The sequence below is a fragment of the Bubalus kerabau genome, chromosome 6 (assembly GCF_029407905.1).
Source record: "Bubalus kerabau isolate K-KA32 ecotype Philippines breed swamp buffalo chromosome 6, PCC_UOA_SB_1v2, whole genome shotgun sequence".
In the NCBI taxonomy this organism is placed as follows: Eukaryota; Metazoa; Chordata; class Mammalia; order Artiodactyla; family Bovidae; genus Bubalus; species Bubalus kerabau.
Genome location: NC_073629.1, coordinates 7,919,040 through 7,942,283, shown reverse-complemented (window position 1 = coordinate 7,942,283; position 23,244 = coordinate 7,919,040). Strand labels below are relative to the sequence as shown.

Below are 23,244 nucleotides of genomic sequence, written 5' to 3'. Positions count from 1 at the left end.
GATGGGGCCATGCCAGTAAATCTTTAATCCAAGTTTCTGTTGATGGTGGCCCCTGCTATTTACCTGGGGCCAAACTATGGTGGAGGTAATGAAGATAATGGTGACCTCCTTCAAAAGATCCCATGCATGCACTGCTACACTCACTGCCCCCAACCCTGCAGCAGGCCACCAGCAACCCACACCTCTGCTGAAGACTCCTGGACACTCCCGGGCAAGTCTGGGTCAGTCTTGTGGGGTCACTGTTCCTTTCTCCTGGGTCATGGTGCACACAGGTTCTGTCTGTGCCCTCTAAGAGTCTATTTCCAGTGCTGTGTAAGTTCTGGCAGCTCTATGGTGGGGTTAATGGCGACCTCCTGCAAAAGGGTGTATGCCATACCCAGGTCTGCAGCACCCAGATCCCCTGTCCCTGTGGCAGTCCCCTGCTGACCCGTACTTCCTCAGGAGATGCTCAAACACCGTTCTGTCTCAGTCTCTGTGGGGTTTCTGGGTCCTGGTGCACACAAGGTTTGTTTGAGCCCTCTGAATGTCTCTGGTGGGAATGGGGTTTGATTCTAAACTCCATTTCATCCCTCCTACCATCTTGCTGGGGCTTCTCCTTTGCCCTTGGGCATGTGGTATCTTCTCACAGCCGCTCCAGCACCTACCATATTGCTGGGGTTTCTCTGACCTTGGACGTGGGTTATCTCCTCACAGCCATTCCAGCGAAGTGCAGCCACCGCTCCTGACCTTGGACATGGGGTATCTGCTCACAGCTGCTCCAGCGAAGTGCAGCTGCTGCTCCAGACCTTGGACATGGGGTATCTTGGAAGTGGGGATTTTGGGCTGGTGAACATATTAATGTGCTGGGGGGATGGGCCCCCACTGCTGCTGCTGCTGCTAAGTCACGTCAGTCGTGTCCGACTCTGTGCGACCCCATAGACAGCAGCCCATCAGGCTCCCCTGTCCCTGGGATTCTCCAGGCAAGAACACTGGAGTGGGTTGCCATTTCCTTCTCCAATGCATGAAAGTGAAAAGTGAAAGTGAAGTTGCTCAGTTGTGTCTGACTCTTCATGACCCCATGGACTGCAGCCCACCAGGCTCCTCTATTCATGGGATTTTCCAGGCAAGAGTACTGGAGTGGGGTGCCATCGCCTTCTCTGTGTGCCTCCACTGGACCCCACTATATTTATATATCTCTTACATTTGACTGTTTGAATTGTATCCTTTATGATAAACCTGTAATAGTAGGTAACGGGTTTTGTGTGTTATTCTAGCAAATTATTGAAACTGAAGAGAGAGGCATCATGGAAATTGTCAACTTTGTAGCACAAATGAACAGAAATGTGGGTAACCTACGGACCCAATACTTGTAACTGGTATGTGAAATGAGAACAATCTTGTGGGACTAAGCCCTGAAGCGTATAGAGTTTGACACGAACTGCAGATAGTTAGTGTCAGAATTGAATTGCGTTGTAGGACACCCAGGGGATTTCAGAATTTGTTAGTATCTAGGAGGGAAAAAAAAAAAGGCTATTGATACCACTGAGTAAAGCCTATTCAAAATCTACCCTAAAAAGATTCTTTAAAAAGTCTCAAGGTGGTTTGCAATAGCTAAACTGCTTCTCAAAACAAAAGTAAATTTTCTTTACAGAAAGACATCAGAATAAAATCAACAGTGTTATATTTAAAATGTCCATCATCCAATGAAAATGACTAAACACATGAAGAAGCAAGTAGGTGTTGTCCATCACCAAGAGAAAAATTATTCAATAGAAACAGACCCAAATAAAATTAGCAGATGAAAATTTAAAACAAGTATTATAAACATGTTCACAATTTAATGGGAAAAATATCCAGATTCTCCTACACAGCAAACAAACAAATAAAGTGAGCCTTGAAAAGATTTACTGCAAAATATGAGTATGAGAAGTAAAAGATATGAAAAAGTGGAACAAATGGACTCTCTAAAGCTGAAAAACATAATATCTAAAGTGAAAAATTCACTGGATAGACTTAGTAGTATATTATAAATTAAAGAAAAAAGAATAATAATCTTGAAGACTGCAATAGAAACTATGTAAATTGAACCTCAGAGGGAGAAAAAGCTGGAAACAAAATCCCACAACAAACAGCACAATGACCTGCAGGACAACATCAATCGGCATAATATATGTGTAATTGGAGTCATAGGGCGACTCCAAAAAATATTTCAAAATGCAATACCCCCCAAATTTCCATTTTGATTAATACTGAAAACTTAATTATCTAAGAAGCTAAATGAACCTTAAGCAGAATATACAACACCCACAAACAAAAAAACAAAGGAACATAATAAAAAAATTATTAAAAACCAGTAGTAAAGAGAAAATCCTGGAAGCAACCAGAAAAAAAAAGACACTGGATGCAGGAATACAAAAATAAGAATTTAATAACTTCTTACCATAAATAATGAAAGCCAGGAGACAATGGGAACTTCCCAGGTGGCGCCTGTGGTAAAGAACCTGCTGACAATGCAGAAAACTTAAGAGATGCTGGTTTGATCTCTGGGTTGGGAAGATCACCTGGAGGAGGGCATCACAACCCACTCCAATATTCTTGCCTGGAAAGTCCCTTGGACAGAGGAGTCTGGTGGGTTACAGACCAAGGGGTTGCAAAGAGTCAGACAGGACTGAATCGACTTAGCAGCATGCAGGAGATAATGGGATGATCTAAGTACCAAAATAAAAAAAATAGTCCATCAACCTAGAATTTTATATCTCGCAAAAATATTCTTCAAAGATAAAGGTGAAATTAAGACATCTTTAGAGAAGCAGAAGCTGAGGATATTTGTCACCAGCAGATCTGCATTAAGATAAATGCTAAAGGAAGCTCTTTGGACTGAAGAAAAATAATACCAGATGGAAAACCAGATGTACAAAAGGAATTAAGAGATATGTATATATATATATGAGACATTTCCTAATTTAAACTATCTTTAAATGTAATTGTTTAAAGCAAAACTTAAAAAAAAAACCCACAATATATTCTGAGTTTTATAACAAAAGCAGAAATAAAATACAAAAATGGCACAAAAGATGGCAGGGGAAAATTTTTTAAGTTGATCTTAAATTATAACTGAGATTGTATAACATTTGAAAGTAGGCTGTAATGAATTAAAAGTATTTGAAACTCTAAAGAAACCCCCTAAAACTCAGATTAAAAGGTACATATCTAACATATTAGTTTCTTAGGACTGCCATAACAGAGCATTACAAACTGAGTAGCTTAAAATGGCCAGAATTTATTTTCTCACAGTTTTAAGACTGAAAGTCTGAAATCAAGGTGTCAGCAGGGCCGAGGTGACTGAAGGCAGTAAGGAAGCATCTTTTTTTTTTTTGCCTCTTTCTAGCTTCTGGCGGCTGCTGGTAATTTTGGCATTCCTTGGTTTGCAGATGCATCACTCAAATCTCTGCATCCATCATCTGGCATTCTCCTATGCATCTGTGTGTCTCTGTTTTATTTTCTTACCAGGATATCAGTTTTTGCATTAAGGTCCTTCATAATCCGCTATGACCTAATCTTAACTCTAATTATATTTGCAAGCATTATTTCCAAATAGGGTTTCATTCTGATGTTCCAGTGAACATGAATTTGGGGGACACTACAATTCAGCACAGCCAAGAATCCAAAAGTGGAAATTAAACAGAACATAGACCACCTCTCCAGATGTGGAAAACAATATTGTTAAATCTCTATAGAGTTAAACTGGCCAACTACTCTTTTCATATCCAATTCAGGCAGTTTGGTGAACGGAACATGTTTGTTTGTTAATATATTTGTACCCATTTAGTACCAATTTCCTTCCTTTTTCTTGCTCACAGTGACCCATTCCGAGTGACTCATCAGAAGGTAACCCCATCCCCTGCTCAGGGTTAAGTTCTGATTAGTTTAAGTAACTCATGTTAGTCCTGTTTCCCTTGTCAATCTCTTATTTAAGGATGAGCATGTGACCCATTTCTGGCCTTTGAAATGTGGTGGGTGCTACTAAGACTTTTGTTGCTGTTGCTGTTCCGTTGCTCAGTCATGTCCGACTCTTTGCAATCCCACGGACTGCAGTATTCCAGGCTTCCCTGTCCTTCACCATCTCCTGGAGCTTGCTCAAACCCCTGTCCATTGAGTCAGTGATGCCATCCAACCATCTCATCCTCTGTCATCCCCCTCCTTCAATCTTTCCCAGCATCAGGGTCTTTTCAAATGAGTCAGTTCTTCACATCAGGTGGCCAAAGTATTGGAGTTTCAGCTTCAGCATCAGTCCCTCCAATGAATATTCAGGACTGATTTCCTTTAGGATGGACTAGTTGGATCTCCTTGCAGTCCAAGGGACTCTCAAGAGTCTTCTCCAACACCACAGTTCAAAAGCATCAATTCTTCAGTGCTCAGCTTTCTTTATGCTCCAACTTTCACATTCATACATGACTACTGGAAAAACCATAGCATTGATTATATGGACCTTTGTCGGTAAAGATCATACTGTCTAGGTTAACATACTGTCTAGGTTGGTCATAGCGTTTCTTCCAAGGAGGAAGTATCTTTGAATTTCATGGCTGCAGTCACCATCTGTGGTGAATTTGGAGCTCAAGAAAATAAAGTCTGCCACTGTTTCCCTTGTTTCCCCATCTATTTGCCATGAAGTGGTGGGACCATACGCCAGGATCTTCGGTTTTGAATGTTGATTTTTAAGCCAATCTTATACTCTCTTCTTTCACCTTCATCAAAAGTCTCTTTAGTTCCTCTTCTCTTTCTGCCATAAGGGTGGTGTCATCTGCATATCTGAGGTTATTGATATTTTTCTCAGCAATCTTGATTCCAACTTGTGCTTCATCCAGCCTGGCATTTTGCATGATGGACTCTACATATAAGTTAAATAAGCAGGGTGACTATACAGCCTTGACGTACTCCTTTCCCAATTTGGAACCAGCTCGTTGTTCCACATCCAGTTCTAACTGTTGCTTCTTGACCTGTATACAGGTTTCTCAGGAGACAGGTAAGGTGGTCTGGTATTCCCATCTCATGAAGAATTTTCCACAGTTCATTGTGATCCACACAGTCAAAGGCTTTAGTGTAGTCAATGAGGCAGATGTTTTTCTGGAATTCTCTTGCTTTTTCGATGATCCAACAGATGTTGGCAATTTGATCTCTGATTCCTCTGCCTTTTCTAAATCCAGCTTGAATATCTGGAAATTCTCGGTTCATGTATTGTTGAAGCCTAGCTTGGAGAATTTTGAACATTACTTTGCTAGTGTGTGAAATGAATGTAAATATGTGGTAATTTGAACATTCTTTGGCATTGCCTTTCTTTGGGATCGGAGATGATCCCGAAGGTCTCAATCTTTGGGATCGGAACCTTTTCCAGACCTGTGGCCACTGTTGAGTTTTCCAAATTTGCTGGTATATTGAGTGCAGCACTTTAACAGCATCATATTTTAGGATTCCAAATAGCTCAGCTGGAATTCTATCACCTCCACTAGCTTACTCATATATAAAGGTTTTATTAAAACATCCTACATAGAGATGCTTGTATAAACATAAGAGTAAGATGAGAGTGAAGCTGACATGATGATGGCCTGATATTATGAAAATCTGTGTGTTAGTTGCTTAGTCATGTCTGATTCTTTCCAACCTCACGAATTGTAGCCTGCCAGGCTCCTCTGTCCATGGAATTCTCCAGGCAAGAATATTGGAATGGGTTGCTATTTCCTTCTCCAGGGGATCTTCCTGATCCAGGGATCAAACCCGGGTCTCCTGCTTTGCAGGCAGATTCTTTACCCTCTGAACTTCACAGGGAAGTCCTATGAAAATCTGGTGGGCTTTAAATCTCCCCATCACATTTTATTTTCCCTCTCATGGCTTGTGGGATCTTAGTTCCCCAACCAAAAATTGAAACTATGCACTCATCTGTGACAGCGAGAAGTCCTGACCACTGAACACCAGGGAATTCCCTCCCCATCAAAATTTTTAATCTTACATTTCCATTTGAAAATATTGTAAAAGTGAGATATAAGGATATTCTAGAACAGGGCTCACATTTACATTGGTGTTTATGACTGTGTTGTTACCCGGTGATCCCTTAAGTGACAGTGCTTGATTTGTAATATGTTTATAATGAAGTCTGATATGTTCTGATGTCAAAATGATCACTGATGCATAATTATTACCATGCTGAAATTCTCCAACAGTTTAAGGACAAGGCTTTTCTTCTGCAATGATAAGTCATGTTACATAAACTAGTCTACCTTTGGCATGAGTGCATTATTCATATTTCTAAAGAAGTAAATCTTGTACTTTCTAAAGAAGTAAATCTCTTGAGTATGTTGGTGTCCAAAGTGCAGATTATTCTGAGTCCAGCATGCCTGTGCTCTGTGCCTCTGTCCTTCCCCCACTTTTTCTCTGAACTACAAGAAAGGCTTTATTCACTGCGACCGTACTGCACTCTACTTTGTGCAAATGCAAACACAGTCCTTGAAATACGTGACAGTATTTAGTTACACGATCACATGCCAGGTGATTCCTCAGTATATTTTTTATTGCATTTCTTCCTTTTAAAATGACTGAAGCTCAGAAATGTTAAGTGACTCTTCAGGGCTGCAGAACTACTGAGCAGAGGAACCATAATTTGAATGTAGGCATTTTTGCCTCCAATTATAGTGCTTTTCCAACTACACCACGGTTTTCCTAGTTAGTATGCAAACCACTAGTGATATGTCTGGTTATCTTAGGTGATAAATGGGAAAACATTTTTAACAATTGTAACTGAAAATATAATTAGTTTTATATCGAAATTATATTCTGATTTCTCAGGGTTTTGCATAGGACAGGGTTAAGGTAGTTAGCACTATAAAATTTTATTTTAGTCAGAACACATTAAACACAGGAGTAGGGTCAGGCAAGTATATTGATGTTTCCAAATTCCAGTAACTGAATCTTCTGTTACATAAAATTATTGAGATTAGCAATGATATAGATAACTTATATGGCTTCTCATATATCCTCTTCAGGCAAATATTGAAGTCTTTCTTCCATAAACTCTCAGTTATTTGCAAAATCAATATGAAGACTTGTTTCTCATATCTAATCTATTGCAGCAATAGGAAAATTTTCTTACTGACGTAAACACAGGGAAATCTTTCTCATCAGAGAACTGCATGAAGATTGAACAAATCTGTTAAAACACGTTAAGAGTAGGGCAATACATTCTTGACATTTTTTTTCTCAGATAGGTGGTATCCATAAGCAACATTTGTTTCATTCTCAAGCTCAGTGGCTTTCATAGGGAAAAAGCATTTCTTATCTATTTAGTTGCAAGAAAAACTTCAGGGCTTCCAGAAGGAACTCATCACTGTAAGATTGTGGGCATTATTGAGACTGACCTTGCAAACTAGCTTATCTCACAGATTCAAAAAGCTTAAATTTGTCCTTTCAAGGCAAGCTTATGAAAATATATCAAGTGTATTACACAATTCTCACGAAACTAGGGTGTGGGATACATGCCATGACTGGTGGGCCTAGCTTCTATTTGTTGTCTAAATTAGCCTTCTGTTGTTTATATTTCTGAGATTCTTAGTAATACCCTCTCCTCTTGCATGTTCTCCATGATTTGCTGTATCAGTTCAGTTCAGTTGCTCAGTCGTGTCCGACTCTTTGCGACCCCATGAATTGCAGCATGCCAGGCCTCCCTGTCCATCACCAACTCCCGGAGTTCACCCAGACTCACATCCATCGAGTCAGAGATGCCGTCCAGCCATCTCATCCTCTGTCGTCCCCTTCTCCTCCTGCCCCCAATCCCTCCCAGCATCAGGGTGTTTTCCAATGAGTCAACTCTTTGCATGAGGTGGCCAAAGTATTGGAGTTTCCCACTTATTAATTCCAGGTCTGAGAATTAAGACAGTATCACTTCCTTTTCAATCTGTGTATCTTTTATTTCTTTTTCTTGCCTTATTGCTGGGATTTCCAGTTTGGTGTTGAATAGACAGGAAAGCACGTGTTCCCAGTCATAAGAGGTGTGATAATGTGATTTATAATAAGAAATATATATTTGGTCATCTCCATTTCTGGCACAGAAATTTTCTAAGTGACAAAAGCACTCAAGTGTCTTTTGTCATATTAATGAGGTGACTTTTGTACCCCACCTGAGGATGGGGGCTGGTTGCCAGAGGAGCCGTGAGATTAGAGAGTCTGAATTTTACTTCCACACCCTGTGACCTCTGAAGAGGAGGAGTTGAAGGTTGAATCAATCACAGATGGCCAGTTATTTAATTAGTCATGCCCATGACTACATTCACTACATGTGACTACATTCACTACATGCCCATTCACTACAGTGAATCCTCCATTAAAAATTCAGAAGGACAAGGCAGGAGAGCCTCTGGGTTGGTGGCCGTGTAGAGATTGGAGGAGAGGGGTCCCCTCAGAGAGAGCATGGAACCTCTATGCCCTTTCCCCATGCCTTGTCCTATGCATCTCTCCCATCTGACTGTTCCTAAGTGGTGTCCTTCTATAATTAACTGGTAATCTAGTAATTAAATGTTTCTCTTATTTCTGTAAGCTGCTCTAGCAAATTAATCAAACCCAAGGAGTGGGTGTGGGAACCTCTGATGTACAGCCCATCGGTCATAAATGCAAGTGACAGCCTGGACTTGTGACTGGTGTCTGAAGTGGGGTAGGGGTTGGGGAGAAGTCCTGTGGGACTTAATCCTTAACATGTGGAATCTAACGCTATTTCCAGGCATATAGTGTTAGAATAGAGTTGACTTGCAGGACACTCGGCTAGTGGCCAAGAGTTGATTGATGTGAGGGGAGAAAAGCCCACACATTAGAATTGATGTTCAGAAAGCTTTAGAAGAAAATATTTCAGACTTTTGCCATAAGAATAGCATGAGCTGAAGTTTTTCATAGATATTTTTTGGTCTTATCTATTTTAATTCTCCTTAGTGTTTGGGAAGAATTATCCCATTTACAGATGAGAATACTGAGGCTCAAAGACATTGTGTAAATTACCTACAATTATGCAGCTAGCAAGAGGTGGTCAAGACCCCAGTGCCAGTGCTATTTTGACTGTATCAATGATCCAGTTTGTCAAGTGCCTGGTGCTTTATTCAATTTAAATCATTCATGTCGTAAACAATTACCGAGTTCATATTTATGTGCTGTGTTTTGAAAGTGCAAAGCACTGAATTAAAGTTATTTATTTAGTTTTAAAATTAAGATGATACCTAGGTTATCTTTTAAGAAAGGTTTGTGGAAGATTCTTGCATAGATTACTTAGAAAGATGAGAGGACGTCACTTTACTGATGGGAAATAATGTTCAATCAGGATGGCATATGTCATTAAGCATCAGTGAGATGCTGAGTTTTAGTTCTTAGAGCATGGGGTTGTGTCTCCAGAGATAATTTGCAATAACAACTATGCATTTGTGGCTCTATTTACCTGTGTTGAAGAATTCCACTTCAAATATAGGCTGTACTTATGGAGCAGTACCCTAGGATTGGTAATTGCCATGGTCTTCTTTAGGCATCATATCAGAGAATGTCCTTTCTGATTTTATTGGGAGTTAATCTATTCTTATTGTAACCATTTTAGTTGAGGAAGTTTTAATTTTAGGTCTAGATTTAAAAAGAAAATCTTTGTACATATGTATGTTCTAATTCATTCGATCTAAATTGGAGGGTAATTTGCAAAGTGAAAATCAGCTCATATTTCTTCTGCAGATTATGAATGAACATGAAGAGGAAGGTGAAATTGTAGAAGAGAATCACAGAATGACAGGTCTACAAGAGACTGCAGAGGCCAATGTGCCATTTTACAGATGGGGAAACTGTGGCCTAGAAATCTTAAGCCACATGTCTACGATTAAACAACCACTGTCCCAGTGGCAAAGCTCAGGGCTTTCAAACTCAGGTCTTCTGTTCCCAAGGCCTGCATTATTTCCATGTCCACAGTCTGATAAGCATCAAATGAGACCCTGGAATAGTTTACTTTCAAGATCGCTTTCAACTCAAAGAGTCTTTTGTTATTTTCTTCTTCTTTTTTTAATGGCCATGCCCTGAAGCATATGGGATCTTAGTTTCTTGACCAGGGATCAAACCCATGCCCTCTGCATTGCAAGAGTGGAGTCCTGAACACTGGACTGCCAAGGAAGTCCCTATTTTATTCTATTATGTTTAGCATTTTATTAGTCCTACAAACACTAATATTTGAAGTATTTTATGCTATTCTCCCTGCATAAAGAAATATTTCAAATTAAAAACAAGAGTTTCTAAAAAGTTGATTGTAGGCCAATTTAACTAGAATCACTACTACCTTTGAATTCATATACATGTGTTAGTTCAACAGAACAATCTTGTCGTGACTATTTGCATTTGTAGGATCAGTGGTTGTTCTTCTACCACCTGTTTCAATAAAGACCCATGATTCCCCTGTCACGTTGGAAACGTTCATCCGCAGTGACTCAACACAACTGCACCTACAAAACAAACTGATATTCAGATTTCTCAAGATGCAAAATCAGCCTGAAGAAGTAAAAACCAGATCTGCTTTAAAATGTAAAATGTGCACTGCCAAAAAATGAAATACACATATTCAAAATGTGAAAGCTCTATGATAAGATTATATCAAGTAATGTTTTCTGTTAAGAAATAAAAAAATTTTACTTTTTCCTGGATGGTGATACAAATCATTTTTATTTCTGTCAAATCCACTGTAGCCTCTGACTCAACAGCTGTTTTCCGCTATGTCTCTAGCATCTGTATGAGAATTACCTGGTTCTGCTAATTAAAAATGCAGACTTCTGCTTCTCTCCCAGGCCTCTTTTCTAGTTGGCACCCTGGGACTTTGCACTTTAATACACTCTCTTCCCCGCTCCCAGGACGATTCTTACGTGCACTAAGTTTGTAGCAGTGGCCTAGAAGACAGTTTAATAACCTTAGTTTAAACATCACTAACCACGCCAGGTTCCTGCATTCTCTGATGATGATAACGTAATGCCTACTAAGCTCCTGTTTTAAACCCCTTGTAGCTACAGCTTTCCAGCTCCTACTTACAGGCTAATCCCCACCTGGTTTCTTGGATCACCCTTGTACTTATTCAAGGAGAATCTCAAAACCCGTAAGTCAGTGGTCCAGGGTTCAGCAATGAGGGTGATGATGCTGTGATATTCATAAATATCTTGATATTTATCGATATCAAAGATATCGATAAATATCTATTCTGGCCCCTCCCTCTTTTTCTCTGTCTTGGTAGCTCCAGGGAAGGTGGAGGGTGCATACTGTGCTGTGGGATCCCCCTCACCTCTAGGAGGCCCATTTCTCACTAGTTAGCTGGTTTATCCCACAAAACTTACCAGACAGCCTTCAAACTCACCCTTCTCCTTCCCTCTCTCCCCTAGGTCCACACAAAGGGGCTGGTTGGGTAGGATTTGAGACTTGAGGAATATTTACATCCATGTTTTGATGGAAGAGTGAAATATTGTTATTCATTTTTATCCAAAACAGACTGCTTTGGGTCTTTGCACAGGTCTTAGAACTATCTCTAAGTTTTAATTACACTCTTCTCTGTAGTCTGATTGCCACTCAATTTAACATATATCATTGACAAGTCGTCACCTGTAGGTTATGCCTCACCTACATCTCAGACCAGAACTCCTTTGATGTTTGTCTCATGCTTTAAAGAAAGTATGGTAGACACCAGAGGCCTCAAATCCAGTTCTTCCTGGGCTAGGGAAAGAACCAGAGGAGGGCAGGCCTTCCTCTTCATCTCTAGCTGATTCTTCAAACTGCTTCTTCCTTTAGTACCAAACGTCTCATATAGTCACCTGTCTTTCTCAGCTCAGAATTTCTGGTACAGGGAGCACACTTTTATCTGTGACCTGTCTTTATGCCCTGTTACGCCTAGAAATGTGAAAAGAAAGAGGACCTTGACCAGAAAAAAAGGTAATCTTCCTCCCAGAGGATAACACAAAACGCTTTTTTTGTCTTTCCCTCAAGCTCTCTTTCAGCCTTGAAAGGTTTGTTTGTTCAGTCGGTAAGTCGTGTCTGACTCTTTGCACCCCCATGGACTGCAGCACGCCAGACTTCCCTGTTCACTATCTCCCTGAGTTTGCTCAAACTCATGTCCATTGAGTCGGTGATGACATCCAACCATCTCATCCTCGATCGCTCACTTCTCCTCCTTCTCTATTTGTAACCTCTGGTTCCAGCTCCCATATGGTGGTGACCTAGACAAGCGGCTATGGAGATCTTGTGAGGGTTACAGAGGATCTTGGGATTAAAAATTGATTAAAAAATTTTTTTAACATATCTTCTTAGTAACAGGTTGTCTTCTGGATTTTGCAGAATAAAACCCTTGTAAGCCAAACAATCATTCTTTTTTTATTTTTCATTATTTTTTTTAAAATTAATTTTATTTTTTTAAAATTTTTATAAAGAAAAATAACTTTAATGCCTAATTATCCTAAAGTGCTGTTTTGGCAGGGATAACTAGCCAAAAATTCATGCTCCTTCCAAGACAAAGAGTAACTGCTGGCAAGCAGTGGTCCAGCCAGATCCCGCAAGTCTCTGCTCCTAATCCTGCAAGTCTCTGATCCTAGTGCATGCGGCAGGAACCATGTAACTAGTCTTCATCAAAAGATCTTGAGCAGAAGTGTTGTGTGTCACCTCTGGCTGAGCTGGTAAAATTCCAGATACGTGGATTTTCATCTCTCTCTTTGTCATCTGACTGCATGCAGAGGATCTGATCGAGATGACAAGGTAGAGCGCAGTAAAGAAGAAACCTGAATCTCGAGCCACTGTCTTAGTAGACAGCTGCCCAGAAGAGCTGCTTGACCAGGAACATCCACTTCAAATCAGTGTGAGTGAGGAATAAACTTTTATTTTGTACTATATTACTGAGACCTGTGGGATTGTTTGTTATAGCTGCTAGGGTCAATTACCCTGACTTATACAACCATCAACCACAAAAGGGGGTGAAAGGGGACAGGACCTGTTGGTCACATATGTAAGAACAACACACGTAACTAGAAACCTAGGTATCTAGACTTGCACACTTCACACGGAGAATCATCTTGCCCAAAAACACAGTGAAAAAAGTGAAAGTGTTGGTTGCTCAGACATGTCCACCTCTTGTGTGACCCCATGGACTGCAGCCCGCCAGCCTCCTCTGTCCATGGAATTCTCCAGGCAAGAGTACTAGAGTGGGTAGCCATTCCCTTTTCCAGGGGATCTTCCTGACCCAGAGAGCAAACCCGGGTCTCCTGCATTGCAGGCAGATTCTTTACTATCTGAGTCATGAGGGAAGCCAAAAAAAACACAGTACTCAAAACTAATACTTCCCAAGCTGCACTGTGCTGGCCAAGCAGGAGGTTCAGAGACACATCAGAGTTCCTTAAGTCTCTGTGGCAGCCCACAGTTCCTGCCAAACAGAGGCACTTGATAAGTGTTTGTTACATTGGATAGTTTGAGAGTCAGAGATGAAACAAGATACAACATAAGAAAAGCATCCTAACAGAGCTATGGGAACAGATGACAGAAGAACTAACTTTGCTTACATATGAAGTGAAGTGAAGTCATTCAGTCTTGTCTGACTCTTTTCGATCCCATGGACTGTAGCCTACCCGGCTCCTCTGTCCATGGAATTCTCCAGGTCTCCAGGCAAGAATACTGGAGTGGGTTGCCATTTCCTTCTCCAGGGGATCTTCCCAACCCAGGGATCGAACCCAGGTCTCCTGCATTGCAGGCAGACGCTTTACCATCTGAGCTACCAGGGAAGCCTTGCTTACATAGAGTCTATGTCAGTTGTTAGTGGAGAAAAAGCCACAGTTTCTAGATGTCTCTCACAGAACAATCACAAAGACCGCACTGGGGGCCTTTCAGCTCTTAGGCAGAAAGGAAGATCACAGCTTGGGTCTCACTCCCTGTCATTGCTGCTCTGGAAACTCCCAGGACTCTGGACTCTTCCTTTCATGGTCCCTTCCACCCAGGTCACCAATTGCTCCGGATCCTGAACATCATCTCCAGTCCTTTATGAGAGGGTAGCACTGTGGCTCCAAGGACCAAGGGAGAGGAAACAAGCACCTCTTTCTCCAGAGGAGAGTCATCTCACCACTTTCCCTTCTGCTCACACATTTCAAGTTCAAATTCTTTGGGGGGGGCAGGCACTTGGCATGGCCCTGTGGGCTCTCCAGTTTTCACATGGGGGCTGGGCATGAAAGTATTAGGGGCAGTTTGTGTTTCAAACATATTTTGATATTCTTAAAAATGTTTCATGATCTTTAAAACAAAAAGGTGAACCCAAAGTATTCTGTAAAATTGGGGTTGGGGTGGATCAGAGGGTTTATTTCTCAGGCAGCTTCCTGGTTATGTCTCGCCAGTGGAGCGGTTCATCACTACTCAGTTCTGCCCCTTGAGGGCACCAGAGACTGCTTTGCTGAAGAAAATGGTGCTTTGATGCAAACCAGATGGGCTCTATGGCAGCAATCAGAGTCAGTATCTGGCCTGCCCTGGAAGCCTTGCCAGGGGCATAGCCTGCAGAATTCTGCATGGCAGGCAGATGATAGCTGGCGACGGGGATGATGACAGGACCTAAAAGCTTGAGTTCAAATTCCAACTCTGCTGTCAGCTGTGTGGCTTTTCAAAATTCATTTAACTTCTCTGGGTTTTAGCCCCCCTATGTAAAAAGATGGGGTTAAAGGAGCTGACCCCAAAGGTGTCTTCCAGCCTAATAAAATTTCTCTAAATAATAAAGAAAATGGGAAATGATAGAACAGCATGGATTCGTATTTCCTGGAACCTTTGAAAGTGTCCCTGTCCTGGGCACAGACCGTAGCATGACCAGGAGCAAGGATGGCAGGAGAGTGGGGATGGCAATGATATCAGAGTTGTGAATGACCAGGGAGGAGAATGAGGCTCAGAGGTAAACTGGAGGTGGAAATCTCACAGGGTCTCCCTAATCCATGATCCTAGCCAACACTAGTAGAATCTGGAGAAAGATGGGATAACCTTTTCCTGTAACCACACTGAGTAGTCCAGCTGTGTGTGAAATAGCAACTGGGAGCACAGCATAACCCAGACCTACTCAGGAATGTCAGATACCACTCACGAGCTCCACTGAAGCGTGGGTGGTCATCTCAATATTATTCTCAGGCACAGATGAGCTTTCCCTGACAATTCATTTCCATTCCCAAGTCATGCGTGATATTTTGGTTCGCACCAGCTCATTGGGGTAGGGAGATGAAACATGTGCATGTAACATCATTCCTGAATAAATGAATGAAGGAGTCAATGACTAAGACAGAGCGAGCCCTGAAGGGAAGAGTCTTGGCTGTGACGGGAGTGAAGTTGATTCTGATTCAGTCACAGCTTTGCAGAGCATTAGTCTCTCGCACCTGAGCAGAGAGAGCACGGTGGCTGGTCAATGGGGTCCAGTCCACTGTCCCAACTGGTGCTTGTATGTAAGTTAAACTCAGAGATCAGGGTGTCACAAAAGATCCTAAAGAGGCTCTGTGAGGAGTGGGGAAAGAGGGGTCTCCTGTGCTGTGAATGTCAGAGGCAGAGATCAAGGAAGCCTGAGATGTTATGAATGCTGGGAGAACAACACTGTCATTCTCCTGGGGGCAGCATTGGACATTTCACTCCTCATCTTCCAGTGATGCCATGGGGGACACGGATCAGTGAAGCTGAGCAGAATTATGGGGAAGAAGATTGCTTAGAGGGGGGTGTCAGGGTTGGGGCATCCAGGGAAGCCTTTCTGAGTGAGCACTGACCCCCAGGTTACAGTGTTCATCACTCCTCCTGAGGAGCCCTAATGAAGGCAAAGAAGCAAGTCTTCAGCCTCAGCTTTGCAGAAGTGCGTCTTTTTAGAAACCCCTCCTGTCAAAGGAGCTGCAGGCAGATAGGCTTACAGAGGAGTAGGGGTATGGGTGTCAAGGACTGGAGACAAGGAATGCACAGAAGGTATGCAGTATAAACAGAGGGCTTGCCTTTTAGACCTGGCTTCTGGAGAAGGAAATGGCAACCCACTCCAGTATTCTTGCCTGGAGAATCCCATGGACGGATTCTCCATGTAGCCTGGCAGGCTACAGTCCATGGGGTCGCAAAGAGTTGGACACGACTCAGCCACTTCACTTCACTTCACTTCACTTCACTTCTGCCTACCAGAAAGAATGAAGAAGAGAGCCAAAGCAAAAACAACACCCAGTTGTGGATGTGACTGGTGATAGAAGGAAAGTCTGATGCTGTAAAGAGCATTATTGCACAGGAACCTTTAATGTTAGGTCTATGAATCACGGCAAATTGGAAGTGGTCAAACAGGAGATGGCAAGAGTGAACGTCAACATTTTAGGAATCAGCGAACTAAAATGAACTGGAATGGGTGAATTTAACTCAGATGACCATTATATCTACCACTGTGGGCAAGAATCCCTTAGAAGAAATGGAGTAGCCATCATGGTCAACAAAAGAGTCCGAAATGCAGTACTTGGATGCAATCTCAAAAATAACAGAATGATCCCTGTTCGTTTCCAAGGCAAACTATTCAATATCACAATAATCCAAGGCTATGCCCTGACCAGTAATGCTGACGAAGCTGAAGTTGAATGGTTCTATGAAGACCTACAAGACCTTCTAGAACTAACACCCAAAAAAGATGTCCTTTTCATTATAGGGGACTGGAATGCAAAAGTAGGAAGTCAAGAAACACCTTTGGCCTTGGACTACAGAATGAAGCAGAGCAAAGGCTAATAGAGTTTTGCCAAGAGAACACACTGGTCATAGCAAACGCCCTCATCCAACAACACAAGAGAAGACTACACATGGACATCACCAGATGGTCAACACTGAAATCAGATTGATTATATTCTTTGCAGCCAAAGATGGAGAAGCTCTATACAGTCAGCAAAAACAAGACCGGGAGCTGAGTGTGGCTCAGATCATGAGCTCCTTATTGCCAAATTCGGACTTAAATTGAAGAAAGTAGGGAAAACCACCAGACCATTCAGGTATGACCTAAATCAAATCCTTTGCGATTATACAGTAGGAGTGAGAAATAGATTTCAAGGGATTAGATCTGATAGACGGAGTGCCTGATGAACTATGGATGGAGGTTCGTGACATTGTACAGGAGACAGGGATCAAGACCATCCCCAAGAAAAAGAAATGCAAAAAGGCAAAATGGTTGTCTGAGGAGGCCTTAGAAATAGCTGTGAAAAGAAGAGAAACAAAAGGTAAAGGAGAAAAGGAAAGATATACCCATTTGAATGCAGAGTTCCAAAGAATAGCAAGGAGAGATAAGAAAGCCTTCCTCAGTGATCAGTGCAAAGAAATGGAGGATAACAATAGAATCAGAAAGACTAGAGATCTCTTCAAGAAAATTAGAGATACCAAGTGAACATTTCATGCAAAGATGGGGTTAATAAAGGACAGAAATGGACCTAACAAAAGCAGAAGATATTAAGAAGAGGTGGCAAGAATACACAGAAGAACTATACAAAAAAGATCTTCAGGACCCAGATGATCATGATGGTGTGATCATTCACCTAGAGCCAGACATCCTGGAATGAGAAGTCAAGTGGGCCTTAGTAAGCATCACTACAAACAAAGCTAGTGGAGGTGATGGAATTTCAGCTGAGCTATTTCAAATCTTAAAAGATGATGCTGTGAAAGTGCTGCCCTCAATATGCCAGCAAATTTGGAAAACTCAGCAGTGGCCTCAGGACTGGAAAAGGTCAGTTTTCATTCCAATTCCAAAGAAAGGCAATGCCAAAGAATGTTCAAACTACCGCACAATTGCACTCATCTCACACGTTAGCAAAGTAACATTCAAAATTCTCCAAGCCAGGCTTTAACAGTATGTGAACCATGAACTTTCAGATATTCAAGCTGGATTTAAAAAAGGCAGAGGAACAAGAGCTCAAATTGCCAACATCCGTTGGATTATCGAAAAAGCAAGAGAGTTCCAGAAAAATATCTATTTCTGCTTTATTGACTATGACCAAGCTTTTGACTGTGTGATCACCACAAACTGGAAAATTATTCAAGAGATGGGAATACCAGACCACCTGACCTCCCTCTTGAGACACCTGTATGCAAATTAGGAAGCGACAGTTAGAACTGGGCATGGAACAACAGACTGGTTCCAAATCGGGAAAGGAGTACGTCAAGGCTGTATATTGTCACCCTGCTTATTTAACTTATATGCAGAGTACATCATGAGAAATGGTGGGCTGGAAGAAGCACAAGCTGGAATCAAGATTGCTGGGAGAAATATCAATAACCTCAGATATGATGACACCATCCTTATGGCAGAAAGCAAAGAAGAACTAAAGAGCTTCTTGATGAAAGTGAAAGAGGAGAGTGAAAAAGTTGGCTTAAAGCTCAACATCCAGAAAACTAAGATCATGGCATTTGGTCCCATCGCTTCATGGCAAATAGATGGGGAAACAGTGAGAGACTTTATTTGAGGGGTTCCAAAATCACTGCAGATGGTGACTGCAGCCATGAAATTAAAATATGCTTACTTCTTGGAAGAAAAGTTATGACCAACCTAGACAGGATATTAAAAAGCAGAGACATTACTTTACCAACAAAGATCTATCTGGTCAAGCTATGGTTTTTCCAGTAGTCATGTACGGATGTGAGACTTGGACTATACAGAAAGCTAAGTGCCGAAGAACTGATGCTGTTGAACTGTGGTGTTGGAGAAGACTCTTGAGAGTCTCTTGACAGCAAGGAGAGTCAACCAGTCCATCCTAAAGGAAATCAGTCCTGAATATTCATTGGAAGGACTGATGTTGAAGCTGAGGCTCCAATACTTTGGTCACATGAGGTGAAGAACTGATTCATTTGAAAAGACCCTGATGCTGGGAAAGATTGAAGGCAGGCGCAGAAGGGGATGACAGAGGATGAGACGATTGGATGGCATCGCTGACTCGAAGGTCATGAGTTTGAGTACAGTCCAGGAGTTGGTGATGGACAGGGAGGCCTGGCGTGCTGCAGTCCATGGGGTTGCAAAGAGTCGGACACAACTGGGCAATTGAACTGAACTGAACTCTGCCTACGTGCTGTTGGAAAAATCCGATATTGTCCCTGAGTGATTGTTAGTTTTTTTATTTGCACAATGGGAACCATACTCACACTTCTCTCAGAATGTTGTCATGATCATTAGATGAGAGAATACCAGCAAAAGAGCTTAGGAAAACTGTAATGAACGGTATGAAAATAAACTTTATCATGAATGACAGGGGTGTGTGTGTGTGTGTGTGCGGCCAGAGCTCCAGGATTATTTCTATTGCTGCTTGGTGGGTTTTTGAAGATCCTACAGGTTTGCCAGAACTACTTCTATTGGGTGACTGCAGGTGGTGGCTAATTAAGTTTTTGAATGGGCTCAAGAGCGTTCTGTATGTGGCCTGAATCCTTGCATTGCCACCTGAAATCATTTTTTGTAGTATGTTGGATGGAGATCTGGGGGGTACCTGCGAATTTCCTTCTCGTTCTCTGCATAGGAGATCTGCTCCTATTTGGCCATGGTAACCCACGACTGATTTGACAGCCAGCAGTACTTTTGTAACTCACTGGGTCATGCATTCCTCTTTGGGTGTGCCAAGAAATCCCATATCACATGGTTGTACATCCAGGCAATTTAGACATGCACAGGTTTGAACACAGGGCCTGAGAAGAGAACTCCTTGGGGACAGACAATGCAACATAGTCCCAATACATGTCTCTGAAAGGCCGCATGGACCCGCTTGTCTCCACGTATCACCAGAGCCACTGTGGTGGGCATCTGGTAATAATAATACATTTTTTTTTAACAAATTAAAAAATATATCTATTTGAGTGCATTGGGTCTTCGTTATGGCATGTTGGATCCTTAGTTGTGGCATGTGAACTCAGCTGCAGCATGTGAGATCTAGTTCCCTGACCAGGGACTGAACCTGGGCCCCCTACATTGGGAGCTCCGAGTCTTAGCCACTGGACCACCAGGGAAGTCCAAATGACACATACTGAGAATTTACAATGTGTCCAAAATTCTAAGTACTTTTAATGAATGATCGCATTCCGTGTTTGTTTAATAGTGGGGAAATATATATAAAACTTGGAGTAGAAAATGGCAACTTTCCTACTCCAGGCTTCAATATTCTTGCCTGGAAAATCATATGGACTGAGGAGCCTACACTCCATGGGGTTGCAAAGAGCCTGACACAGCTGAGCTACTGAGCATGCACACATTCATACATAATACTCATTACTTTAACCATTTTTAAGTGTACAATTCAGCGGAATTGTACAAATTCAGTGGTATTAAGTATGTTCTAAATGTTGTGTAACCATCATCACTACCCATCTCCAGAAATTTTTCATTATCTCAAACAGAAACTCTATTCCCAAAAACTCCTCATCACCTCTCTCTTTCCAGGCTTCCCTGGTGGCTCAGATGGTAAAGCATCTGCCTGCAATATGGGAGACCTGGGTTGGATACCTGGGTTGGGAAGATCCCCTGGAGGAAGGCATGGAAACCCACTCCAGTATTCTTGCCTGGAGAATCCCCACAGACAGAGGAGCCTGGCAATCTCTATTCTACTTTTTCTCTCTATGAAATTGTCTACGTATCTCATGTAAGTGGAACAGTACAATATCTGTCCTTTTGTGACTGGCTTATTTCACTTAGCATAATTCTTTAAAGTTCACCCATACTATAGTATGTGTCAGAATTTCATTCTGTTTTTTTGACAAGAGAGTAGGATTTATTGGTGGGTGTGAGTAAGGAGGGGACAAGACAAGGCTCTCATAAATGCGGGGCCTGCCGTTCGACCAGGGGGCCACAATTAGGACATATTTGTACCCACAGCCGTCCAGGATGAGTCACTTTCCTGCCACTATGTTTTCAAATTCACCAGCATTAAACTTAGTAAATCCCCACTTCTTAGAGACACAGATCTTCTGGTGGCCCGGGAACTTGAACTTGGCCCTGTTAGGGCCTCAGTCACATGCTCCTTGTTTTGTAGCTTGGGATGGACATTATGACTTGCTCAATGTGAACCCTGGCTACTGTGCCCAGGGGCTTTCCAAAGACACTGCACACATCTATCTGGAGCCTAGACTGGGGACAGCATGCCAGTCATGAATGTCCACTGGGAAGGGCTGACTCCAGGCTTCCTTAGGGCAACCCACAGAGGCCAGAGGCTGCATACACTAACTACCAAGGAGGCTGCTGTTTGCAGACACTGCACACCAGGACCCCACAGCGAAAAGAGCAGAATTTCATTCCTTTTCAAAGCAGAAAGATACTCCACTGTATGTACATATTATGTTTTATTGACTTGTTCATCTGTTAATGGACATCTGGGTTGTTTCCACATTTGGGCTCTTGTGAATGATACTCTTTAAAACTTTTTTAATGGAAGATGCCAAACATTTGCAAAAGCAGACCAAAAGGATGTGATAAACTCCCATGTATAATAATTATCATGGGCTTCGCTGGTGGCTTAGTGGTAAAGAATCTACCTGCCATTGCAGGAGACATGGGTTTGATCAGTCAGGAAGATTCCCTGGAGACTGAACTGGCAACTGACTCCAGTGTTCTTGCCTGGGAAATCCCATGGACAGAGAAGCCTGGTGGGCTACAGTCCATAGGGTCACACAAGGATCGGATACAACTTAGGGACTAAACAACAACTCTAATTATCAACTCATGACCAGTCTTGTTTTGTTTATATCCATACATAATTCTCCATCCCATATTATTTTGAAGACCATCTCAAATATCATAAATGCTACTGTTGTTTACATTTTACAAATGGAAAGACACAGGGAGGTTAATTATGTTACCAAGGTTACAGAGCTCCGAAGAGATGCAGCCAGGATTTAATTCAGGCAGTGTGATGGCTGAGCCCGTACTTGTGTCTTTGCTACACCTGTGCGTGTGTTTGCATAAACACACACACATGCATCAGGTCAACTCTGGGAATGTTGGAAAAGTGCATTTGGAAAAGTTTGTCTCTTCCTACATTTTCCCTAAACTTGGATGTTGCCTGGAATCTGGAATAGATAGGCATGAGTTTGAGGTCTGAGGTCTTAGTTACAAGTAGAGTTGGTGATCCCCAACCTCCAGAGTTGCTGTGAGGATCAAGTGAGATAAAGTCAGTGAAAGTGCCAGGCACTTCCTAGCATGTGGCAGGAGATCATTACCTGTGATTTCACATCCTCTCCTCGGGCAGGGGCGGGGTGGGGGCAGGGAGGGGGGAGGGGGTGTGGTGGGGGCAGGCCTACCTTCCCTCCTCAGAAGCAAATGTCAAGAAAATATGCTCTATCAGAGTATGACTCTCAGAGGTCAATGTGTAATCACTGCTAGGGGATTTGTGTTGCAAAATAAGGGATTTTATCCTTTGGTCTTGTGCAGGCTGTGGGTGAGTGCAGAACAGAGGTGTTGCAATTCCTTCTGGCCCCTGAAATCACGTATGTATGTGTATGCATGTGTGTGCACAAGTGTGTAAGACAGGCTGGTAGGTAAGTTCAGGCTTCATTCTCTGCCCAGAGCATTAATTGCTTTCTTTTCTATAAAGAATTGTGTTCAAAACAAGCAACTACTTTCTCTATCTCCATTTGCTCTTACTGGCTAAAACAGGAAGCAAAGCCCTGTTTTGGGACCCTTGTCATTTTCTAGTCCAAGGGCACAAAGCTACAGGCTAGAGGTCTGCGTTCAGACAGGTCTTGGCAAGTGCTGCTCATCTCATTCTAAATTTCTGTAGTCAGGCCCCTTGAGTTAATTTGGGAAGGGCCTGCAGAGCTCAGCGGACAACTGAGCAGGACTCACTGACTTACAACAAAGAAGTCTCAGGTAAGCTCATAATGCCCCTGCAGAGGAGGCTTGGGAGGTGGGGCTCTGCAGCCTTCAGTATATTAAGTGACAGTTAGCAAGAGTCTGATTCGCTCTTTCCTCTTCCTGGAATGCCTCTTTCTGATCTTGCCCATGGAAGTAATATTGGGTTGGCCAAAAAGGTTGTTCAGGTTTTTCTGTAACATCTTATGAAAAAAAACCCAAAAGAACATTTTGGCTAACGCAATATAATCCTTTAATGCCAAGCTCAAATACCACCTCCTCCACAAAGGTTTTCCTACATCACCACCCACTGCCACCCACTCCCACTGCCATACAGAGTAATTTCTCTCACTCTGAACCCTTATGGCATCACTTTTGTACCCTTTGAGGCATTTTTGCTGCTTTATCTCTGTATTATCTGA

The 23,244-nt window shown here is 42.2% G+C and overlaps 1 long non-coding RNA gene and 1 other non-coding gene across 2 annotated transcripts; one reads left to right on the top strand and one right to left on the bottom strand.

The window, feature by feature from the left end:
* The first annotated feature begins 11,810 nt into the window (after window positions 1-11,810).
* On the top strand, window positions 11,811-20,557 carry LOC129655918 (uncharacterized). Its single transcript, XR_008716139.1, has 3 exons — window positions 11,811-11,943; window positions 12,484-12,859; window positions 20,420-20,557. It is a non-coding gene; the product is annotated as an uncharacterized LOC129655918 (long non-coding RNA).
* Window positions 20,558-21,142: 585 nt separating this feature from the next.
* On the bottom strand, window positions 21,143-21,278 carry LOC129656682 (small nucleolar RNA SNORA70). Its single transcript, XR_008716471.1, has one exon. It is a non-coding gene; the product is annotated as a small nucleolar RNA SNORA70 (small nucleolar RNA).
* Window positions 21,279-23,244: the final 1,966 nt, after the last annotated feature.